This window comes from Arachis ipaensis, chromosome B02 (genome assembly GCF_000816755.2).
Source record: "Arachis ipaensis cultivar K30076 chromosome B02, Araip1.1, whole genome shotgun sequence".
Classification (NCBI taxonomy): Eukaryota; Viridiplantae; Streptophyta; class Magnoliopsida; order Fabales; family Fabaceae; genus Arachis; species Arachis ipaensis.
The window spans coordinates 60,004,936-60,027,786 of NC_029786.2; the positions used below are offsets into that span (position 1 = coordinate 60,004,936).

A 22,851-nucleotide genomic window follows, 5' to 3' on the forward strand; every position below is an offset into this window, starting at 1 on the left:
TTTACAATGACCAAAAAGGGACTATGGTCACGGTTTTTCAAAAAATGGTGACCTAAAAGGGTCTATGGTCACGGTTTTGGGGGGTGACCTAAAAGGGTCTATGGTCACGATTTTGGGGGTGGCCTAAAAGGGTCTATGGTCACGGTTTTGGGGTGACCTAAAGGTGTCTATGGTCACAGTTTTTTACAGTGACCAAAAAGGATATATGGTCACGGTTTTTCGGAAGGGTGACCTAAAAGGGTCTATGGTCACGGTTTTGAGGGTGACCTAAAGGGGTTTATGGTCACGATTTTTTACAATGACCAAAAAGTGTCTATGGTCACGGTTTTTCAAAAGGGTAATCTAAAAGGGTCTATGGTCACGGTTTTGGGGGTGACCTAAAGGGGTCTATAGTCACAGTTTTAATCATTTGAGTTTAAATTAATTAAAATTTTTATGTATTTTTTATAATGCCACGTTACCGTCCAGTCGCTGTCCGGCTCGCCATCACCGGTGTCTCACCGCCGTCACTATGGAGACCAAACGCCGTTGAGCTTCTTGCTGCTGCCTTGGAGTCCGTCGTCAGGTTCGAGTTGAAGAAAGAGGGAGGCATAGATTCAACATCGCGTAGAGAGGGATTTGTTGTTGTCGTTGCGCGCCGTCGTGTGCTGTCGCTGTTGTTCGAGCCATCGCCATCGCCGTGGGTGAAGTTCGCCGCTGGTGCCAGTTGAGGCCGCTGCTATTGAACAGAGATGAGAGAGTGACGTTGGGAGGAAACTGTGAGCTGCAAGCCGCTGACCGAGAAGAAGCTCTGCCTTTGTCGCCGTGTTAGAGTCGTCGTTGCCAACGCTGCGCACCGCCGTTAGCGCTGCCGTTGAAGGGAGCTCGCCATCACAGTTCAATCATCATTGAGCTTGAAGGGAGGCGTCACTGATATACCCAACAGCAGCTTCCCCTGCATTCCCAATTCCATTCTTGAAACTGTAACACTCTTGCTCATGCTCTGTTTCCCGAATCTATTCCTCTACCATATTTTGTTCTGATTACAATAGCATATGTTAATGTCTCTGTTCAGTATTATCATCTTTATCCGGAACCACTGATGTTACCGCTACGGGGGTGATTGGGATAGGCTCGATTGTCATTGTTGTTGCTGCCCCAGAAGAAGTGAGGCTGCTGCTGCTGTTCCGGCCGCATTGGCTGTTGTAAACTGGAAAAAAGAAGGGCATCATTGCGTTTAAATTCGACGGCTTCGACTAATTGAGGTAGGGGGTTTAAACGATTTCAGTTTAAGAATGCCTACAAGGTTTATTGAATAACTGCAAATAGATTTAATAGCTGTGAGTAATTGATTGATTATGTGAATATTGAATTGTGGCTGAAATTGTGATTGGAATGGTTGAGATTGTGATTTGGAATTGTTGATTAGTGATATTGATTGATTATGTGGATTGGGAATTGTTTGATAACTAATTGTTGAGAATTTCTTAATTTTAATGGGTTATGTTGGATTTGTTGCCGTTGAGCTGTTATTTGGTATATTGTAATGTTAATGAACTTGGTTGGTGGTTGATTTGGAATTGGTTTTGAGGGGTATTGAAGGGTTGGATTTTGAATACTAAATGGTTTGCTGAAAATCAGGTTCTCTTGAAATAAAACGGCAACTTTGAAAGTGATTTAGTAACTCTATAGTGACTGAAATTATAAGAATTTAAATGTTAAGTAAATTATGTTAAGTGTAATTGTGAAAATTCAATTTTTAAGGTTTCGTATCAACTAGAGAATTAGTTATGATTTTTCAAAGTTGAACTCTAAAATCTAATTTTCTGCATAATTTTAAACGAAGTCAGAAACTTTAAAAAGCTATAACTACTTACGTAATGATCGGAATTGTATGAGACCAAGCCTGGGTTAAACTTGGGGATATAAGGAACTAAACTGGTAAATTTGAGACTTTTTCATTAAGTTTATGATTTATGGTGAATTTTTGAATTGGGGATGTCAAATCTGGTTTTTCTGCAGAACGTTTAACACAGCAGCAACTTGATTCCTCTATTGGAAATTCTGTAGTTTGAATTTTGAAATGGAATTAATTTTAAATGAAACTTTGGTCTTAATAATTTAATTTCATAAAAATTTAGAATGGTTAGAGTTTTGGTTTTAAAGATTTGGATTTTCAGAGAAAGATGTATTATGCAGTAAAAGTCAGGCTTTGTTTTCTAAGTCAGTAACTTTGAGGCTTCATAATTTTTAATTCTGGAATGATATTGAGATGTAACTAATTGAAGGTAAAAGTTGAGTATGTTTAGTATATATGATTCAAATTTCAGGGTTTTCCATGTTTTAGTAAGTGAGTTATGGGACTTGGAAGAGGTTATGTTCAATGATTTGTAAAATAGACTTCAGCAGAAAATTACCTAACTTCCAAGCTACGTAACTCCTTCATTTAAAATGGTATGACCCTGGAACTAATTGAGAAAGAAATTTGAATAAGTTATGTTTAACCACATAAATTTTGAAGGTGGTTGGATTTAATTTGGATTTTATATGAAATTTCGAATGTTGTATGCTGCTGCTGTCTTCTGGATTTAAAACACTGCAGAGCAGTCACGGTTTTGCTTATATTCCCGAAGCTAGAGTCAGCGAAAAATTATGACTTTTGATTTAATAGAAAGCTTAATCCAAGACGATCGCATGGATATAAAGTTTGCGTGATTTCGAATTCATTTGATATTTTAAAAACAAAATGGAAATCAGGCTGCCAAGTTGTGTTGGCAATTATTTTGGATATGGAATTTAAGAAATAGATTTTCTATACTATTATCAAATATTTTTGAGAATATATATTGTTGTGGTAACTGCTGAAAGAAGCTGATGAAATGTTGAGAAAGAAGGAACCCATAAGGGTGGCTAAGTCCTATTTTTAAAGGAGATTATGTCCAAATTTAGTCAAGTAGCAAATTCCCTTGTTCTCAAATGTGAATCCTTATGGCTAGTTCTCAGTGAAAATTTCTGTGTTTTCAATTTTTCAGTGCAGCAATAAACAACTTGTTTGGTATGCTTGTAGGATGGTTATTTGTTGGGACTGTCCGTGAATTTAGGGTTTTTTGAACTAACCTAGGGATTAGCATTTCTTGTTTCTTCTGAAATTGGTAATAGCAAGGTTTTACACTAAACAAAAGGGTGAATATAATGAGTTGTAACAGTGATGAATTTAAACACTAAGAGTAAATTTTTGGCTGAAAATTTCTCATTCTAATTTTACCAAAGAAATATATATGGGGACTACTAAATCATTTTGATTTCACTCAATCAAAACACATCACTTTATAAATGTCATGTAGATGATATGATATCACTATTTTTTGTCTTAATGATAGATTAGAAATTTTAATTTTATTTATTTTTCAGAGGTCATGCATCAACTTTATTTATGTGATTAGTGTGTAAAAATTTTAAAAGTTTTTTGTATCTATTTTCTTTGATTTTTCAAATAGTTCTGTGTTTTCCAAGATATTTTATAATTATTGATATGTAAAATCTTCAATTACTAAATTGCAAATATTTTCCAGAACATGCTTGATTATGTCTCATTTTAAGACAGAAAGTTTAAAATAGAAATTATTTTGTATTTTATATTAATTTAGGATTAATATTTGTTAATTGATTATTTTGTTTACCTACTCTTAAATGTTCTTTACGAGGAATTTTTTGTTTTATTTTGTATACAGGATAATTTTTTTGGACTCGTAAAGACAAAAGGAGTTGATTAGTTGTTGTGGCACCCTGTATAAGATGGGATAGGTCTTATAATGAGTTTGGTTATCTAAATGTATTATTTTGATGTGTTCTTTACTTTTTGATAAGAGACTTTATCCGATATTATATGTAATGGATAAATTACACTCTATTTTGATTAGTGTTGTAATGAATATCTAATTTTTAATGAAACTTTTATGATTTGGATTTATCAAATTTTTCATTTTTAGATTTATTTTGTGATTATCATCATTTTGGGATGTGATTATGATTTAAAAAAATTAAATCTCATAACATAAAACAGGCTATGGTCACGGTAAAAACTGTGACCATAGATAAGCTATGGCCACAGTGAAAACCGTGACCATAGATAAGGCTATGGTCACGGTCAAGGTGGGGTGACCATAGGGGCTATGGTCACGGCAAAAAACCGTGACCATAGATAAGGGTATGGTCACGGTTTAAGGAAGGGGTGACCATAGGGGCTATGGTCACGGTTTTGGTTAGGGGTGACCATAGAGGCTATGGTCACGGCCAAAACTGTGACCATAGATAAGGCTATGGTCACGGTTTTGGTGAGGGGTGACCATAGAGGCTATGGTCACGGCCAAAACCGTGACCATAGATAAGGCTATGGTCACAGTTTAATGAGGGGTGGCCATAGGGGCTATGGTCACGGCTAAAATCGTGACCATAGCTAAGGCTATGGCCACGGTTTTGGTGGGGTGACCATAGAGGCTTTGGTCACGGCAAAAACTGTGACCATAGATAAGGCTATGGTCACGGTTTTGGGAAGGGGTGACCATAGAGGCTATGGTCACGGTAAAAACCGTGACCATAGATAAGGCTATGGTCACGGTTTTATCGCGTGACCATAGATTAACCTATGGTCATGGTAAAAAAACGTGGCCTAAAGTGCCAGAATTTGAACATTACAACCGTGACCATAGAAACCGTGACCATAGATAAAAAAACCGTGACCATAGGTCTATGGCCATGAGAGAATAGGCCACGGCGGAAAAACCGTGACCATAGACCTTTTTTTGTAGTGATAGCGAGGAAGGTTTTAGACTGTAGATTCTGGTGGTCTACTCCATTTAGGGATGCAAACGAATTTTGCAAATCTCGTTATCAATGCCAGAAATCCGGAAATACCTCACAAAAGGATGAGATGCCCCCAACGACCGATGATTTTTTGCGAGATTTTTTATGTTTGGGGCATGGACTTCATGGGGCCATTTTCAAATTCTAATGCATTTGTGTACATATTGTTAGCAGTGGATTACATCCCTAAATGGGTGGAAGTAATTGCTGCGCGTTGCAATGATGCTAACACCGTTGCTTCATTTTTGAAGAATAACATTATTTGTAGATTTGGGTCACCACGAGCAATCGTGAGCGACCAAGGAACCTATTTTTTTAACAGGAAAGTCGAGGCATTGATGAAGAAGTATGGGGTCATTCACAATGTCTCCACAGCCTATCACCCCCAAACCAATGGGCAAGCTGAAGTATCCAACAGGGAGATCAAAAGGATCTTAGAGAAGGTGGTTAACCCACAGCGGAAGGATTGGAATTCTAGATTGGGAGATGCATTATGGGCCTATAGGACCGCTTACAACACCCCAATAGGGATGAGCCCCTTCTGTATTGTTTTTGGAAAGCCTTGTCATCTTCCGGTTGAAATCCAACATAGGGCATATTGGACGGTGAAGAATTGCAATCTGGACTTAAAACGGGTGGGAATGGAACATAAGCTTTAATTGGAGGAATTAGAATGCCTTAGGTTGGAAGCATATGAGAACGCTCAGTTCTACAAGGAAAAAGCTAAGGCATTCCATGACCAGAATATCAGGAGGAAGAACTTCAAGATAGGTGACGAGGTTCTTGTGTATAATTCAAGATTGCGATTGATGCCCGGAAAATTGAGATCAAGATGGGACGGGCCGTCTAAGGTGGTAGATGTCAAGTCTTATGGGGTAGTGGAGGTGATTCACCCTACCAGTGGAGTGAAGTTCAAGGTTAATGGTCATAGGGTGAAGCATTATCACACTCAACCCAAAAATGCCAAGGAGTTGGAGATTTTCCTCCTTGGAGAAGACTCCAAGTGACAAATGAAGCCATGCAAGTCAAACTTAGGACTCTAAACCAAAGTGCTTGGTGGGAGACACTCCACCATGGTAACTTTGTTCCAATTTTATCTCTTGTTTATAGCCTTTTGAATTATTTGCTTTCCTGTAATGTAATGGTTAGTTTAGGTTTGGTTTGATGAATTTTGAGTTATATAAGTTGATTTACTTGTGGACTGTGATATTGTGCTTGTTTGAATGATTTGGGGTTGGTATGTTGGTATACTAAGGGTAGGAACCTTAGTTTTGAAGAGAAATGAATTTTCTGAAACAAGGCATCTATGCATACGCACCAACCTGTGCGTGCGCACAGAACTGTGTTTTTCGCCATGTGTGCGGCCGCACGCACCTGTGTGTCCGTACACGACTTAATATGCCCTCTGGTCGCAGTGCCAGCACCGCTTGTGCGTGCACGCTGCCCTATTTTCTCAGACCTGTGCGTGCTACAACTGCTTGTGTACGCACACAACCCCTCTCATACTTCATCTGTGCGGCCGCACAGACGTGTGCGCCCGCACACAGCTTGATAGCCCCTCTGGTGGGAGCGAGGGAACAGCTTGTGCGCCTGAACAACCTCCCCTATTTCAAACCCTTGTGAGTGCTCATGGATCTGTGTGCACACGCACACATGCCTTTGTCCCAAGTTAAAAAAAAAGAGAGCCTATCTGTACGGTCGCACGTCTTTGTGCGTCCGCACGTCCTTTTGCAACCTGTCTGGTCGCAGCAATCGCACGCTGTGTGCATTCGCAACCTTTCTTAGTTGTGCTCTCTGTACGTCCGCACAGGCCCTAATGCGTTCGCACGCGACGCGTTCTGGGCAATAACAGGGCAACCTGCCCTGTCGAGATGCCGCTTTCTTCTTTTCTTTCTTTGTTCTTCGCTGCTCTCTCTCCCTCTTGTCCGCCCAGCCCTGCCGATCCCGGCCACCACCGCCGTCAGCCCACCGCCGGCGACCTCTCTCTCTCTCTTTCTCTCTTTCTCTTCTCTTCTCTTCTCTTTTCTTTCTCTCTTTCTTTCTCTTATCTTTTCTCTATACATCACCGGTGAGTTCTCTCTTCCAGTGCTTCTTTTTCCAGCGAACCCAAACGCCGTGATTTCACAGTGGCTATAAGGAGTGTCGTTGTTCCCCCCTCATTCTTGTCCTTTTCAACCTTTATATCATATGTTCTTGCTTTTCCTTCCTTTTTATGTTAATATTTTTTGCAATTGCTTTCATTTCTTTTATGTTGCTTAGATTTCATTAGTTGCTTTCTTTATTGTTTCTTTGTATTGAAAAGTGTTGTTGCTTGATTGTTGGGATAGTTAGGATCAAATTTGAGCTTCAATTGTGATGAACTTGCACATTACATACCATATGTTCGATAAAATGCCTCAATAAACATTTTGTCTGATTCATATGACTTGGCCATCATATGTGTTCAATTTATTTCTTATTAGGCATATTGTATGAATGGTGCAACTTCTATTATGACTTTTGATGGTAGAAAATTGAAATCACCAATGCATTTCCTTGATTATTGATGTGAATTTTTGGTTGTAAATGCATTGTGTTGGTGTAATCTAAGTTTCATTGTTCATCTTGGAATTTCAATTAAGTAACCACTCCACTAATGTTCAACTTTTGATGATGTCTTGATCAAACATCTTTTGGCCTTCCAATTGGAAATATTGTATGCGTGATTACCACTTTTTGAGGATGAACAATGGACAATCCCTTTTTGGTGCTTGCTTGAAGTTGTGTACATTTCTCCATTTTATATTTGCAACTTGAGCTGTGAATTGCCTTAGGGGTGTGATTGTCGTGATATCCGGCCGGTGTGTGTGTTCCAACCGCGCGAATCATTGGAATATACACACCGAGTTCCTTAAAAATCACACTCCTTCTATAAGCTATTTTAACAGTCTTAGTATTTCCTCAATGAGTTTACTTTATTGTTGCCCTATAATCTCGAAGATCTTTTCTTTGTATTTTCAGGATGAGGAAGAAGGGTAAGACACCGGTTACTTTGCCGGTTGAGCAAACTACCGCTCGCCCTCCTGATATTTGGTGGGATCACCAAGGTCATAGACCGGATACCTTAGTTAACCAGAGAGTCGACTATCAATACAAGACTATTAAGAAGCGTACAATCTATTGGGAGCGGCCGTTGAAGGTTCCAAGTCAATACAAGTTTACTATTCACCAAAGGATTGCCTCGCTTCATTGGGAGTTTCTCGAGCGAGAACCCATTGAAGTCAATGAAACTATGGTGCAGGAATTTTATGCAAACTACCAAGCTTGGGAAGCGAATTCAGTCTTCCTCCGGGAAAAGATGTTGGATACATCCAATCAAGCTCTAAAAGCTATTCTGAACATCCCCCACATTCCACTTGAGAAAGATGAATATTCCAAGATAAAAGTGGATGTCTTCAATGGAAGAGTATCTCTGACTCCCATTCTTAAGAGAATAGGCCGTCCTGGTGCATCTTGGGAGTATAGCAAGGGGAGGAATTTTATTCCCGCTAGTATTGCGTACTCTGATTTGAATACTGAAGCTCGTATATGGCATCAGATTGTGGCAGATTATATCATCCCGAGCACCCACACTACCCATGTGAGATTTAGAACTGCTTTGCTACTTTGGGCTATTATGCAAGGGAAGCATATAGCCATCTTGCCTTTAGTGCACAAATCAATTTGGAAATTAGTTGAGAAGAAGAATATCAACATTCAATTTCCATCGATGGTGATGTGCTTAGCAAACGCAGCGGGGGTAGAGAGGCGACCAATAGACATTATGTTCCGGACTCCTAGAGGCAACAAGTTCATTCCGAGGGGTGATTTGGAAAGATCAACAAACACTATCCCCTCCAAGAGGAAGACACCCATAGCACCACCATCAAGTCTACCAACTTCATCAATTGCTTTACCCTTTCTCCGACCTCTTCCGGATCTATTTCGAGACATCTTGCACGATATCCACCATATGGAGCACTTAGAGTGCAAACGCTTTGAGTGGATAGTGACAAATCTAGAAGGAAGAGACCCCGGCCCGATTCCTAGAGCTTCATCCGTGCTAGCTGCGGAGAAGCATGATGCAGTTGACCATCCCACTCATGAGTCCACCAGCTGAAGGTGGCCCTTCTTCATCCTCCCGGATCATGAGCATGCACAGAGGACCGTGCACAAATTAAGTGTGGGGGAGGGTCGATGACTTCGAGGGGGGTAAAAATTTCTCTCTTAAAGACACTTTGCAATGTTTCTTGTGGTACCTTTCCTTTATTTTGAGTAGCTTTATTTCTATTGCATCTTGTTTGATTTGCTGTAAATATTTTTTTATTGCTTATGGATAGTTAGTAGTTAATATTTGCATGTTGCATGATAGAATAAATAAGTTGGTGAAACACCAAGGAATTTCCATGAAATTTTCCTTTTAAGGGCATACTATTGATTGAATTGAAGAAAAATTTGTTTACCAACTTGCTTGGAGTATTTTGTTTGTAGAACATGCAAACGAGCTAGAACAACATACCTTGTGAGATTTGAGCTTTAATAGATGGCTGCACTTTTCAGCCATAATGTTGTTCTTGTGTGTGATTATACTACTTTTTTATTGTGATCATTGATTTGCATGATTCTTTATGTCCTGTATTTATGTTTGGATGCATTTAACATGATTGAGGCCATCTTTGATGATAAACTCACTAACCTATATGGCCAACCCTTGCATTCACCTTTGTGAACCCCTTTGAGCCTATGAATCCCCATTTGTTCTAATGATAGCACATTACTCCCCTTAAGCAGAAAACAATTGATGTCCTTGTATTATTCTTTGATTAGCTTGGGTAGATTAGTGTGTAAATTCTAAGTGTGGAGGAATTATTGGAAGCATTGGTGATAAAGGCATGAACTCTTTGTGAAAAGAAATTTTGGGCAATTAGGTAATGCTCATGCATTTTACTAATTAAAACATATGCATTCATAGTTCAATTAAAAAAAAAACCTTGTGCATAACAAAGTATGAATAAAAAGAGTAAATAGGTTAAGTGAGATAGGAAAGAGAAAATGGGTAAAAAGGTTGTACTGTTATGTGTACATAGGTGATGTAGGATTAGGTGGACATTCAAGCTAATCAAAGAACTAATTCTTTTAACTCCACTTGACCATATTTCATCCTACCTAACCCTAGCCCCATTACATCCCTCTAAAGACCTCATGATACTTGTTATTCATGCATTAAATACTAGTTGATTGTTAGATGACTTGTGATGAGCAGATATTTTATACGCTTTTTAGGGTTAATTTCATGTAGTTTTTAGTATGTTTTAGTTAGTTTTTAGTATATTTTTATAAGTTTCTAGGCAAAATTCATATTTCTGGACTTTACTATGAGTTTGTGTGTTTTTCTATAATTTTAGGTATTTTCTAGCTGAAATTGAGGGAGCTGAGCAAAAATCTGATTCAGGCTGAAAAAGGACTGCAGATGCTATTGGATTTTGACCTCCCTTCACTTGAAATGGATTTTCTGGAGCTACAGGAGTCCAAATGGCGCGCTCTCAATTGCGATGGAAAGTAGACATCCAGGGCTTTCCAGCAATATATAATAGTCCATACTTTTCTCAAGGATAAACGACGTAAACTGGCGTTCAACGCCAGTTCCATGTTGCATTCTGGCGTTAAACGCCAGAAACAGGTTACAAGTTGGAGTTAAACGCCCAAAACAGGTTACAACCTGGCGTTTAACTCTAGAAATAGCCTAGGCACGTATAAAGCTCAAGTCTCAGCCCCAGCACACACCAAGTGGGCCCCAGAAGTGGATTTTTGCACTATCTATCATAGCTTATTCATTTTCTGTAAACCTAGGTTACTAGTTGAGTATTTAAAAAACTTTTAGAGATTTATTTTGTACCTCATGACATTTTAGATCTGAACTTTGTACTCTTTGACGGCATGAGTCTCTAAACTCTATAGTTGGGGGTGAGGAGCTCTACTGTGTCTCGATGAATTAATGCAATTATATCTGTTTTCTATTCAAACACACTTGTTTCTATCTAAGATGTTCATTCGCACTTCAATATGATGGATGTGACGATCTGTGACACTCATCACCATTCTCAACCTATGAACGCGTGCCTGACAACCACCTCCGTTCTACCTTCAATTGAATGAGTATCTCTTGGATTCCTTAATCAGAATCTTTGTGGTATAAGCTAGAATCCATTGGCAGCATTCTTGAGAATCCGGAAAGTCTAAACCTTGTCTGTGGTATTCTGAGTAGGATTCAGGGATTGAATGACTATGACGAGCTTCGAACTCACGAGTGCTGGGCGTAGTGACAAACGCAAATGGATCAATGGATCCTATTCCAGCATGAGTGAGAACCGACAGATGACTAGCCATGCGGTGACAGCGCATTTGGACCATTTTCATTGAGAGGACGGATGGTAGCCATTGACAACGGTGATCCACCAACACACAACTTGCCATAGGAAGAAACTTGCGTGTGTGAAGAAGATGACAGTAGGAAAGCAGAGATTCAGAAGATAAAGTATCTCCAAAACTCCAACATATTCTCCATTACTGCATAACAAGTATTTATTTCATGCTCTTTTATTCTTCATAATTCAAACTGATAATTATAATTGATATCCTGACTAAGAGTTACAAGATAATCATAGATTGCTTCAAGCCAACAATCTCCGTGGGATTCGACCCTTACTCACGTAAGGTATTACTTGGACGACCCAGTGCACTTGCTGGTTAGTGGTACGAGTTGTGAAAAGTGTGATTCACATTTCGTGCACCAACTTGCAAATCTTTGAAAAGCATGATAGAAGGGGAATTGAGTGGTTAAACCCTAAACACTGAGCAAATTGAGTGGATACACATCCAGTGAGGGGTTCGATCGCTCAATTCTATGTTCTTACGCTTCATATTGCATCTTCTTGCAAGTTGTTTGATTGGATAGTTTTGATAACTTCAATTCAATTTTTTGGACATTGATCTTAATGCATGAACTCTTTGCATTGGCCCTATAGTTTCTTGTGATGGATTGGAATTTCATGGTTCGTTTCTACCAACTCTCATCATTGTATATTTTGGTGATTAGTCTTAGGATAGTTGCATGCATTTAAGTAGTATATAGCATAAGTCATTTTTCCTTTCATATATCTCCTTTGTGTGTAAAGCATGAGGACATGCTAGTGTTTAAGTGTGGGGGAATTGATGAATCCATATTTGATGATGAGTTTTGGTTAGAATTGGATGGATTTTCATCATATAAACTTGCACTTATTCCCTTGAATAGCATGCTTTTAAACTTTCCTTCCAAATTGCGCTTGATTATGAAAATGCGCTCTTTTGTGCCTATTTAATCTATTTTTATTCTATTTGCCTTCCATTCGATGCCTTGATGTTGTTTGTGAGTGGTTTCAGGTGTATAAGGTAGGAATGGATTGGAGAAAATGGAAGAAGAGCATGCAAAGTGGAAGAAACATGAAAAATCAAAGGAGATGAGCTCAGAGACGTGTGTGTGTGCACAGCTACCTGTGCGTACACACAGCCGGCCAATTAGAGCGTGTGGAGTGTTTTGAGCGCGTTGCACAGGCCTGTATTTATCGCGAGGTGTGCGGACGCACGCATCTGTGCATCCACACAGGTGTCTACACATGACTTCATTAAAATAGCACATTACTCGTGATTTGGGGGCTTTGGAGGCCCATTTCTGAAGTCTTCTAGCTCATATTGGAGGGGGAATGAACAACAAAACATAGCATATCATTAGTATAGTTTTAGGAGTAGTAGTAGGAAGCTTTAGTTAGTTTTTTCTCAAAGTTTTTCATCATCTCTATTAGGGTTTATATTAGGGTTTTACATTCAAGTGCCATTTCCATTTTTGATCTTGGATTTTTTCTAGCGTTCATTGTAAGTATTCTCTTGTTATTACTCTTTATAGTTACATTGTCATTACTCTTTCTTCTAATTCAAGTTATAGTTCAATTTTGCTTCTCTCTTGCAATTTTGATTTCTTGTTGATGAATTTGATGTTTGATATTTATTTCATGCTTCCTTGTGTTGTTCTTGTTGATTGAGATCAATTGTTGCTTTTAGTTTCAAGCCTTTTTCTCTTTTTCTCTATGTTTAAGGTTTATGCCCACCAAGTGTTTGACAAAATGTCAAACATGGTTTTAGGCTAAATTTTTTATTCTTGGCTTGGGTAAAGTGAGCAATTGGGTTTCTAGAGTTGCAATGTCCAACATTTAGTTTCAATTCTTGGATTGTTAATTGTTCTTGTTCTCACTAACGCTAAGTTGTTGCTAAGCCAATTAGCAAGCAATTTAGGATTTGTGGGTTGGGAACACTTATGCTCATTTAACTTACCTTCCGATGTGAGAGTTGATCAAGTGAGATTAATCTATCATAATTGTCATAGTTGTGGTTCCAACAAGGAAAGGACCCTTAGCTCACTCCAAGCCAAGACTCTTTTTAATGCTTTTAATCCTTCATACATTCCTATGTTAATCTCTTTTATACTTTTCTTGTTTATATTTCATAGTCGGTTCTTTAATTTCTTTATTATTTCAATCATTACAATTTTGCTTGTTCTTTTATTGCTTTATGTGTTCATTTCCTTAATGACAAACCCTTGATCAATACAACCGGATTGGCACGCTTATTACTCTAAAGTACTCCTTGGGAGACGACCCGGGAGTCAAATACTCTTGGTTTTAAATTAGTTTTGAATTGTGACACACCTTGTGAACCTCTAATTTGATCGGTGGCCAACTTGTTGGGTTAGGACTATACTTACAACGCTAATCCCATTTTTTGGATAACCGATTTCCTAATCCTATGTATGCATATTGGCTCCACCCCACATCACCCCACCATATAATTGACACCCTAGTGTTGATAAGCTATTTTTGCTAAGGAATGAAACCACAAGATAAGATCCTCTTGGATGCCTCAAGCAATGGTTCCTTGACAAAGTATAGAACGACGTAGGAGGCATGGCAATTGATCACCGATTTGGCCGAGTCCACCCAACATGCTAGACAAAGAAACAACCATCCAAGAGCTATAAATGAAGTTTTTACTAGTGGTGAGACCGCCGCCCTTACCAAGACCTTGGGAGAAATGACAAACATTCTAAAGCAACTCCAACTCAATCAACAACAACCTCCATTCTTAGTCCACATAACTAAAACCTAAGTTTGGTGTTCCACCATGCCACATGAACAAGTACCTGAGACCATCTTGCATTAGATCCTCAATCAAATGAAAGCTATTAGTTCTTTTTGAATATTTGATGAAATTTTTGAAAGATAGCTATTTTCTTTTATTTTTCTCTCAATGAATTTTAAATTTGCTTTTGAATTTGGTTTTGCAGGGGGAATTGTTGAGACTTGATTGATGGGTGTAATCAATGAAGCCAAGGGGGCTCGGTCATTGTGATAAGGAAGCTAGGCACTATTAACATTTAAAGCAACTAGTCACATGCACCTTGGATTCTGCTCTTTGGGAAGCGTCACACTCATGCATTGGCTAGTCATTTCTTGTTTCATTCCTCCCTTAATGACCGAACTCAACCACCCAACAACACACATTCCCAATCCTTGTCTTCACCCCCTACAACATGCACACCATTTGATCAAGTACAACATCAATCTCAATCTTTCATTCTGAACATTTCCCATTTATAAATCCACAAGCCACCCGATTTATATGCCACCTCTCTTGCATTCATATGCACGTTTGCTCCCTTGTTCTATTCCTCAAGTCTCACACCTATCTTCTTACTTTCATACTCTAACCCCTTGCATTCCTATACCATTTGGCCAAGTCTTTTATGTCCCTTGATTTTAACTCAACATCATGGCATATCCATCAGGGACCAAGGACAACAGAGGGAAACAGATAGTGGAGAAACCCGAGTTGAAAGGATGGAGATTCAGATATCACTACCACCAACGTCACTACTATAGTTGGATGCTTAAGAAAGAAGCAATCCCAGAAGTACCTTTTAACCTTGCCAGTATCTATCCTTCAATGAGGGAAGCGATTGAGAAGAGAAGGTAGGAGCTTCTATGTAACCCAACAGCATGGGGTTAGCCAAAGAATGATCCAAGAGTTTTATGCCAATGCAGTAAGAGAAAATGACAATGACCCACCCTTCAAGAGTTATGTAGGAGGGGTAAAAGTTGATTTTAGCCCTAAGGCCATAAAAAGGGTGCTAAAAATCAAATCAAGGGCATTTGATCAACCTAGCTATGACCCTTGACTTGAAGACGTGGCTAGTGATATTTGCAGTGCGGGTATAGATTGGCAAAAGGATGCTCATGGAAGGTCAAAACACATAAGGAGGGGAGATCTCAACCGTGAGGCAAAGGGGTGGTTCGAGTTAGTGAGAAGGCCAATCCTCCCCACCTCCAACACATCCGAAGTAATCATTAAGAGGGCTGTCATGATACATTTTATCATGAAAGGTAGATCAATTGATGTGCCTACCATCATTGCCAAAAGCATCAAGGAAATAGCTGAGGACCCAGAGGAAAGCACAAGATTAGGCCACCCAAGCGTCATTCACCTCCTATGTGAAAAGGTCGGGGTTAAGTTTGAAGATGGTAACCCCAATTGGGTCCCTACAACAAAGCCTATAACTAGACTCAGAATGGATTTCATCCACAAAGAAGAGCCCAAAAGAAAAGAAAGGCACAAGCACAAGAAAGGGAACACATGCCCGAAGCTTTGGAGCAAGCACAAGCTCCATTCGACATGTCCCAAATCCAACAAGCAATTGCTGGGTTATCTAAACAATACGCTGAAGCTCAAGAGCAACAGAGGAGTTTTCAAGTGCAAATGTTGGACATACAAAGGCGATGCCAAGCTCAATTAATGGATCAACAAAGGGAGCTACAAATCCAATTGATGGAACGGCAAAATCAACATTACAACCAACTTGGTGAATCCATCAATATGGTAAGTCAGAAGTAAGCTCAAGAAGAAGAAACCATTAACAAATTGCTTCAAAAATAAGCTCACCAAGATGAATGTATGCAATTGATGGGTCAGCAGCAATATATACACCTCAAGGCATTTGATGAGTTTAGAGCATTTCAAGAAGGAAGGTATATAAACAGAGCTGAGTATGACATGAATACTCAAGCTAAGCTCAACTACTTAGTTGGGTATTTGCCCTTGCTGAACCCAGAAATCAAGAAATATGAAGAAGTTCAAAGCGAGTTAGCATCCCTAGAGACAAAAAGAGAAAAGCAAAACGATGAGAACTTGAAACGAACATCAGAAGATTGGAGGAAGTCAAGGATGAAAAGCCAAGAGTTAGGAGGCACGAGCGAACAAAAAGAAGGAAGGACAAAGAAGAAGCACAAATAAGTGGAGGCCACCAAAAAAGGCAAAGAATGAAAGGTTGTTAAAGCTCTTTATGTTTCTTTAAATAAGGACATGCATGTATGGAATAAGACATGCCCCAATGCTTGAGTTATTTAAGTATTTGCATCATATTGTGTTTTTTAGCTTGTTCTACTTGCTAGGTATTATACTTGAATCATTACACTTTATTTTGATTGTATGTTTGAATTCCCAAGTCTAAATAAAGAATAAAATGTTGTGAAAAGAAAGAGTAAAAGTCCAACCTTGGAAGATTTATAAGGTTCTAGTAGGTGGTGGTATGTGCTAGTTCATTAGTTGATTCATGAATAAGGCTAGAGGTTGGCATGACTCATTAGGTATGAACTTAAGTTACATTCTATGAGACTTGACAAATAAAAGAGGTCCTTGTATAAGAAAGAAAATGCAAGAGAAAGAAACAAAAAGAAATAATTAATACGAGAATTATTGTCGGTCTAGAATTTCTCTTGTAGAAATAAGAACTTCGTTGTAAGCATAGCTCCAAACCAACAAACAACTCTCACATCAAATTAAATTTTGGTTTTGTCACAAGTATAAACCCCAATAAGAATTAACCGAAGTATTTAGACTCTGGGTCGTCTCCCTAGGAATTGCAATGAAGTGGTCAATCATTGGCTATAAAGGGGCAAGGGGGTTTTGGTTTATAAGAGGAACAAGAGAAGGTAAAACAAGCAAGTGACTAAAGAAAGCAATTAATAAAGAGAGACATTCAAGGCAATGATTGAGATCATAGGCTTTCCATCCTAATCACTAATAACAATAATTAACAAGAATTTATCTTATTTCGTTATCTCCAAATTGGAAGAAGGTATCATATTATCTTCCATGAGAGAAAGTCAAACAAGACTAGTGGTGTACGAAATCACAATCACACTTTTGTAATTCTGCACAAATAACCAGCAAGTGCACTGGGTCGTCCAAGTAATACCTTACGTGAGTAAGGGTCGATCCCACGGAGATTGTCGACTTGAAGCAAGCTATGGTTATCTTGTAATTCTTAGTCAGGATATCAGTAATGATTCTTAGTTTTAATTGTAAAAAGTAAAAGAACATGAAATAAATACTTGTTATGCAGTAATGGAGAACAGGTTGAGGTTTTGGAGATGCTCTGTCTTCTGAATCTCTGTTTTCCTATTGTCTTCTTCTTCACGCACGCAAGGTTCCTTTCGTGGCAAGCTGTATGTTGTTGGATCACCGTTGTCAATGGCTACCATCCGTCCTCTCAGTGAAAATGGTCCAAATGCGCTGTCACCGCACGGCTAGTCATCTGTCGGTTCTCACTCATCTTAGAATAGGATCCATTGATCCTTTTGCGTCTGTCACTACGCCAAGCACTCGCGAGTTTGAAGCTCGTCAGAGTCATCCCTTCCCAGATCCTACTCGGAATACCACAGACAAAGTTTAGACTTTCCGGATCTCAGAAATGGCCGCCAATTGATTCTAGCTTATACCACGAAGTCTCCGATCGTTCGGAATGGAGGCTAAGAGATACACACTCAAGCTATTGCAGATAGAACGGAAGTGGTTGTCAGGCACGCGTTCATAGGTGAGAATGATGATGAGTGTCACGGATCATCAATTCGTCAGGTTGAAGTGCGAGTGAATATCTTAGAATAGAAACAAGTGTGATTGAATAGAAAAAAGTATTGATTGCATTAATTCATCGAGACACAGCAGAGCTCCTTACCCCCAACCATGGGGTTTAGAGACTCATGCCGTAGAAGATACATAATTCAGATGTAAAATATCATGAGGTACAAAATGAATCACTAAAAGTGGTTTTTATAATAAACTAGTGACCTAGGGTTACAGAAAATGAGTAAACTAGAATAGTTAGTGTAGAAATCCACTTCCGGGGCCCACTTGGTGTGTGCTTGGGTTGAGCATTGAAGCTTTCACATGTAGAGACCTTTGATGGAGTTAAACGCCAGCTTTTATGCCAGTTTGGGCGTTTAACTCCATCTTTTATGCCAGTTCTGGCGTTTTGACGCAAGAATTTTTATGATAACTTGAAATGCCGGTTTGGGCCATCAAATCTCGGGCAAAGTATAAACTATTATATATTGCTGGAAAGCCCAGGATGTCTACTTTCCAACGCAATTGAGAGCTCGCTAATTGGGCTTCTGTAGCTCCAGAAAATCCACTTCGAGTGCAGGGAGGTTAGAATCCAACAGCATCTGTAGTCCTTTTTCAGCCTCTGAATTAGATTTTTGCTCAGGTCCCTCAATTTCAGCCAGAAAATACCTGAAATCACAGAAAAACACACAAACTTATAGTAAAGTCCATAAATGTAATTTTTGAATAAAAACTAATAAAAACTAACTAAAATATACTAAAAACATACTAAAAACAATGCCAAAAAGCGTATAAATTATCCGCTCATCAACTAGCTAATCTCAATTCAAATGTCCTAATCAACTCACTAATTGGATTAGTAAGTGATTAGAGTCAATGGAAATGATATTAACTAACAATTCTAGATCACCAACATAGGTGGGTTTTCATGGCTCAAGATTGCCTAATTACTCTTTCCAAGCCAAGAATGCTCAAAATCTACTCTAAAGCCCAACCAAGCATTTTGTCAAGCACTTGATGGGTAGTAAAGGAAAGCATGGTAAATATGCAAGAATAATAAATCTAACAACTACCAATTGCAGGGAAAGTAAATCAACGATTTAATTCATCAAAGAAAGAAACATCAACATCAAATTGCATTAAATGTAAACCAAATTCAACATGAGTTCATCATCACAAAAGAGAGCAAAGAGGGAAATTAACACTAAAACTAAGAAAATCAAGATGTAGAATTGAGAAATTATAAAAGAAATAAGATGAGATCAAGTAATTAATTCAAGATCCAAGACAATCTAACCTAATCCTAACATAATTCTAGAGAGAAGAGGGAGCTTCTCTCTCTAGAAAACTAACTAAAGGCTCGTGTTGACTAACTAATTGCTTCCCCCTTTGCCCAAGCTTGAAATAGCATTAGAAATGAGTTGGATTGGGCCCAACATGCTCTACAAATCGCTGGCCACGAGTTGCTTTTAGTAAATCACGTGCACCAATCGGTGCGCACGTGTACAGTGCGTGTGCGCATCCCTAGACATCCAAAAATTATGGAAAATTTTATATCATTTTGAAGCTCCGGATGTTAGCTTTCCAACGCAACTAGAACCACCTCCTTTGGACCTCTGTAGCTCAAGTTATGGTCGATTGAGTGCGAAGAGGTCAGGCTTGACAACTTTGCGGTTCTTTCATTTCTTCATGAGTTCTCCCACTTTGCATGCTTTTCTCCTCACTTCTTCCATCCAATACTTGCCTTATGAACCTAAAATCACTCAACAAATATATCAAGGCATCGAATGGAACTAAGGTTAGTTAAAATCACCAATTTAAGGGCCTAAAAAGTATGTTTTCACAATTAAGCACAAATCAAGGGAGAATTGCAAAACCATGCTATTTCATTGAATAAATGTGAGAAAAGGTGATAAAATCTCCCAAAATAAGCACAAGATAAACCACAAAATTGGGGTTTATCAAATCTCCCTACACTTAAACTAAGCATGTCCTCATGCTAAAATCAAGAAAGAAGCAAAGGGGTATCAACATTTATTCAATGCAAATTAACTACATGCAACTTTCTATCTAAATGCAATCTATCTACATGATTGTATCTACTTGGTCAAAACAATCAATTTCCAAGAATACATATACAAGTACAAGGGCTAAAGCAATAGCAATCAAATCAACCCACAATTGAATGGAATCATTGAAAGATCTTACAAACTTGCAAGAAAAGATGATCATGTGTGGAGACATGTAATTGAGCGATCGAACCCTCACCGGATGTGTATCCGCTCTAGGCACTCAAGTGTATGGGGTTGATTCATTCAATTCTCCCCTAATCATGCTTTCCAAGATTTGTTTTTCATCAAACAATCAACAATTACTTTATGCATGCATACAAATATCATGAGGGCTTTCCCATCCTATTTCATTGAATAAATGTGAGAAAATGTGATAAAATCCCCCAAAATATGCACAAGATAAACCACAAAATTGGGATTTATCAATAATCAAAATGGCTAGGCACCAATGGCTTGAAGTTTTGGATATATACTTGTGATGCTCTGGTACAAAAATAAGTGATGAGTGGATAATTTATACCTTTTTTGGCATTGTTTTTAATTAGTTTTTAGTATGTTTTAGTTACTTTTTCTTATATTTTTATTAGTTTTATTCAAAAATCACATTTCTGGACTTTACTATGAGTTTGTGTATTTTTCTGTGATTTCAGGTATTTTCTGGCTGAAATTGAGGGACCTGAGCAAAAATCTGATTCAGATGCTGAAAAAGAACTGTAGATGCTGTTGGATTCTGACCTCCCTTCACTCGAAGTGGATTTTCTGGAGCTACAGAAGCTCAATTGGTGCGCTCTCAATTGCGTTGGAAAGTAGACATCCTAGGATTTCCAGCAATATATAATAGTTTATACTTTGCTCGAGATTTGATGGCCCAAACTGGCGTTCAAAGTCAGCCTAAAACATCTTAGCGTAAAACGCCCAAACTAGCACGAGAATTGGAGTTAAACGCCCAAACTGGCACCAAAGCTGGCGTTTAACTCTAGGAACAGCCTATGCACGAAAAATATTCAATTCTCAGCCCAAGCACATACCAAGTGGGCCCCGAAAGTGGATTCTGCACTATCTGCACTTAGTTACTTATTTTCTGTAAACCCTAATAACTAGTTTACTATTGTATTCGTATCCAGTCTTTTGACCATCTTTGGAACCTGTTGTACACGTTTGGAGGCTAGCCTCACGGCCATGCCTAGACCTTTTTTACTTATGTATTTTCTACGGTGGAGTTTCTACACCTCATAGATTAAGGTGCGCAGCTCTGCTGTTCTTCATGAATTCATGCAATTACTACTATTTTTCCTTCAATTCACGCCTACTTCTCCAAGATATACTCTCGTACTTAATTTAGTTAAGTCAGAATGAAGGGGTGACCCGTGACAATCACTCAATCTTTGTTACTCGCTTAGCCAAGATCGCGTGCCTGATAACCACAAAGCGGTCTACATGATGTTTAACGTAGTCATTGGACGACAGCTGGAGTATACTCTCTTGGATATCTAATACGCGGACCGAGTCTGTGAGATTAGTATCTTCGTGGTATAGGCTAGAATTATTGGCAGCCGTTCCTGGGATCCGGAAAGTCTAAACCTTGTCTGTGGTATTCCGAGTAGGATCCGGGAAGGGATGACTGTAAAGAGCTTCAAACCTGCGAATGTTGGGCGCATGTGACTGATGACAAGTCATCTTAGCCTATTTTAACTAGTCTTTTTCTTTTATTTTCATTAGAATTATGCACTTTCTTGAGCTACAAGCAAGCCAATTAGGTAGATTTTCATGTTTCCTTTGATTTAATCAACCATGTATGAATTCATGCTATTTCATGAGGTTTTATACTATAATTGCCACATATTATGAAAGAATGAATATCTCATGATTTTAAGCATAGCTTTGATGTGTTTGGTTGATTAATGATAGGTGAAGAAAGCTTGGAGAAAGGTTGAAGCAAGAAGGAATAGCTAGGAGTAAAGAGAAGATAATGGAATAAGTGAAATTGAACCAGGAAGCAAAAAGCTGGACCTAAAGTTAGCCTCAAACTTTTGCACAAACTTTTGGGGGAAAAGTTAGCCCCAACATTAGCCCCTAACTTTTGGGCTAACGTTGGAACTTGAAAATCACTCCCTGGGTACCAAAAGTTTGCGCCAACGTTAGCCCCTAACTTTGAGGCTAACGTTGGCATAAGAAAAACCTCCCTGGCCACCAAAAGTTTGAGCCAACGTTAGCCCCTAACTTTTGGGCTAACGTTGGCACATGAAAAATAAAAGGGAAGGAGCAAAAGTTTGCGCCAACGTTAGCCCCTAACTTTTGGGCTAACGTTGGCGCCATAAGTGCACCAAGGAAGGCCAACGTTGGTGCAAAAGTTAGACCCCTAATTTTTGCACCAATGTGAGTATCAGCAAGATATGGGGGCTGATATGAAAAGTTGGACCAAAAGTTAGACCCTAACTTTTGCTCCAACTTTTGGTCCAACTTTTGCAAAACTCCAACCCGGTTCATTTGGTTCACTTTGGTTCTTCTCCAAACTCCAAGAGCAATCAACCAAGGCCTCTTTCAACCCAATTCCACCAAGAGCAAAGGCCCAACTCAAGGCTTGAAGATCATTTGAAGAAAGTGTATAAATAGGATAGAATTCAAGTTCTTCGAGGAGCTTTCCTTTGGAATTTTCATAATAGTTTTCGGAGAGCTTTGGATATTGAGTGATCTTTAATTTCTTAGTCTTGGGGAAGGAGAATTCACTTCTCTTCCTCTTAGTTTTATTGCTTTCAATTTCAATTACAATTGTCTTGGATCTTGGGTTGAAGAATTGAAGAAATTCTGTTTCAATCTCATCCTTGGATCTCTCTGTTTATTTACTGCTTAATTGAATTTCAGTTTCGGTTACTTGCTTCTCATCTACTTTCCTTGCAATTTACAATTCCCTTGTAATTGTTCTTGTTGG

At 38.8% G+C, this 22,851-nt stretch overlaps 1 long non-coding RNA gene across 1 annotated transcript; it reads left to right on the forward strand.

The window, feature by feature from the left end:
- On the forward strand, window positions 457-3,949 carry LOC107628348. Its single transcript, XR_001617731.1, has 3 exons — window positions 457-962; window positions 1,055-1,244; window positions 3,711-3,949. It is a non-coding gene; the product is annotated as an uncharacterized LOC107628348 (long non-coding RNA).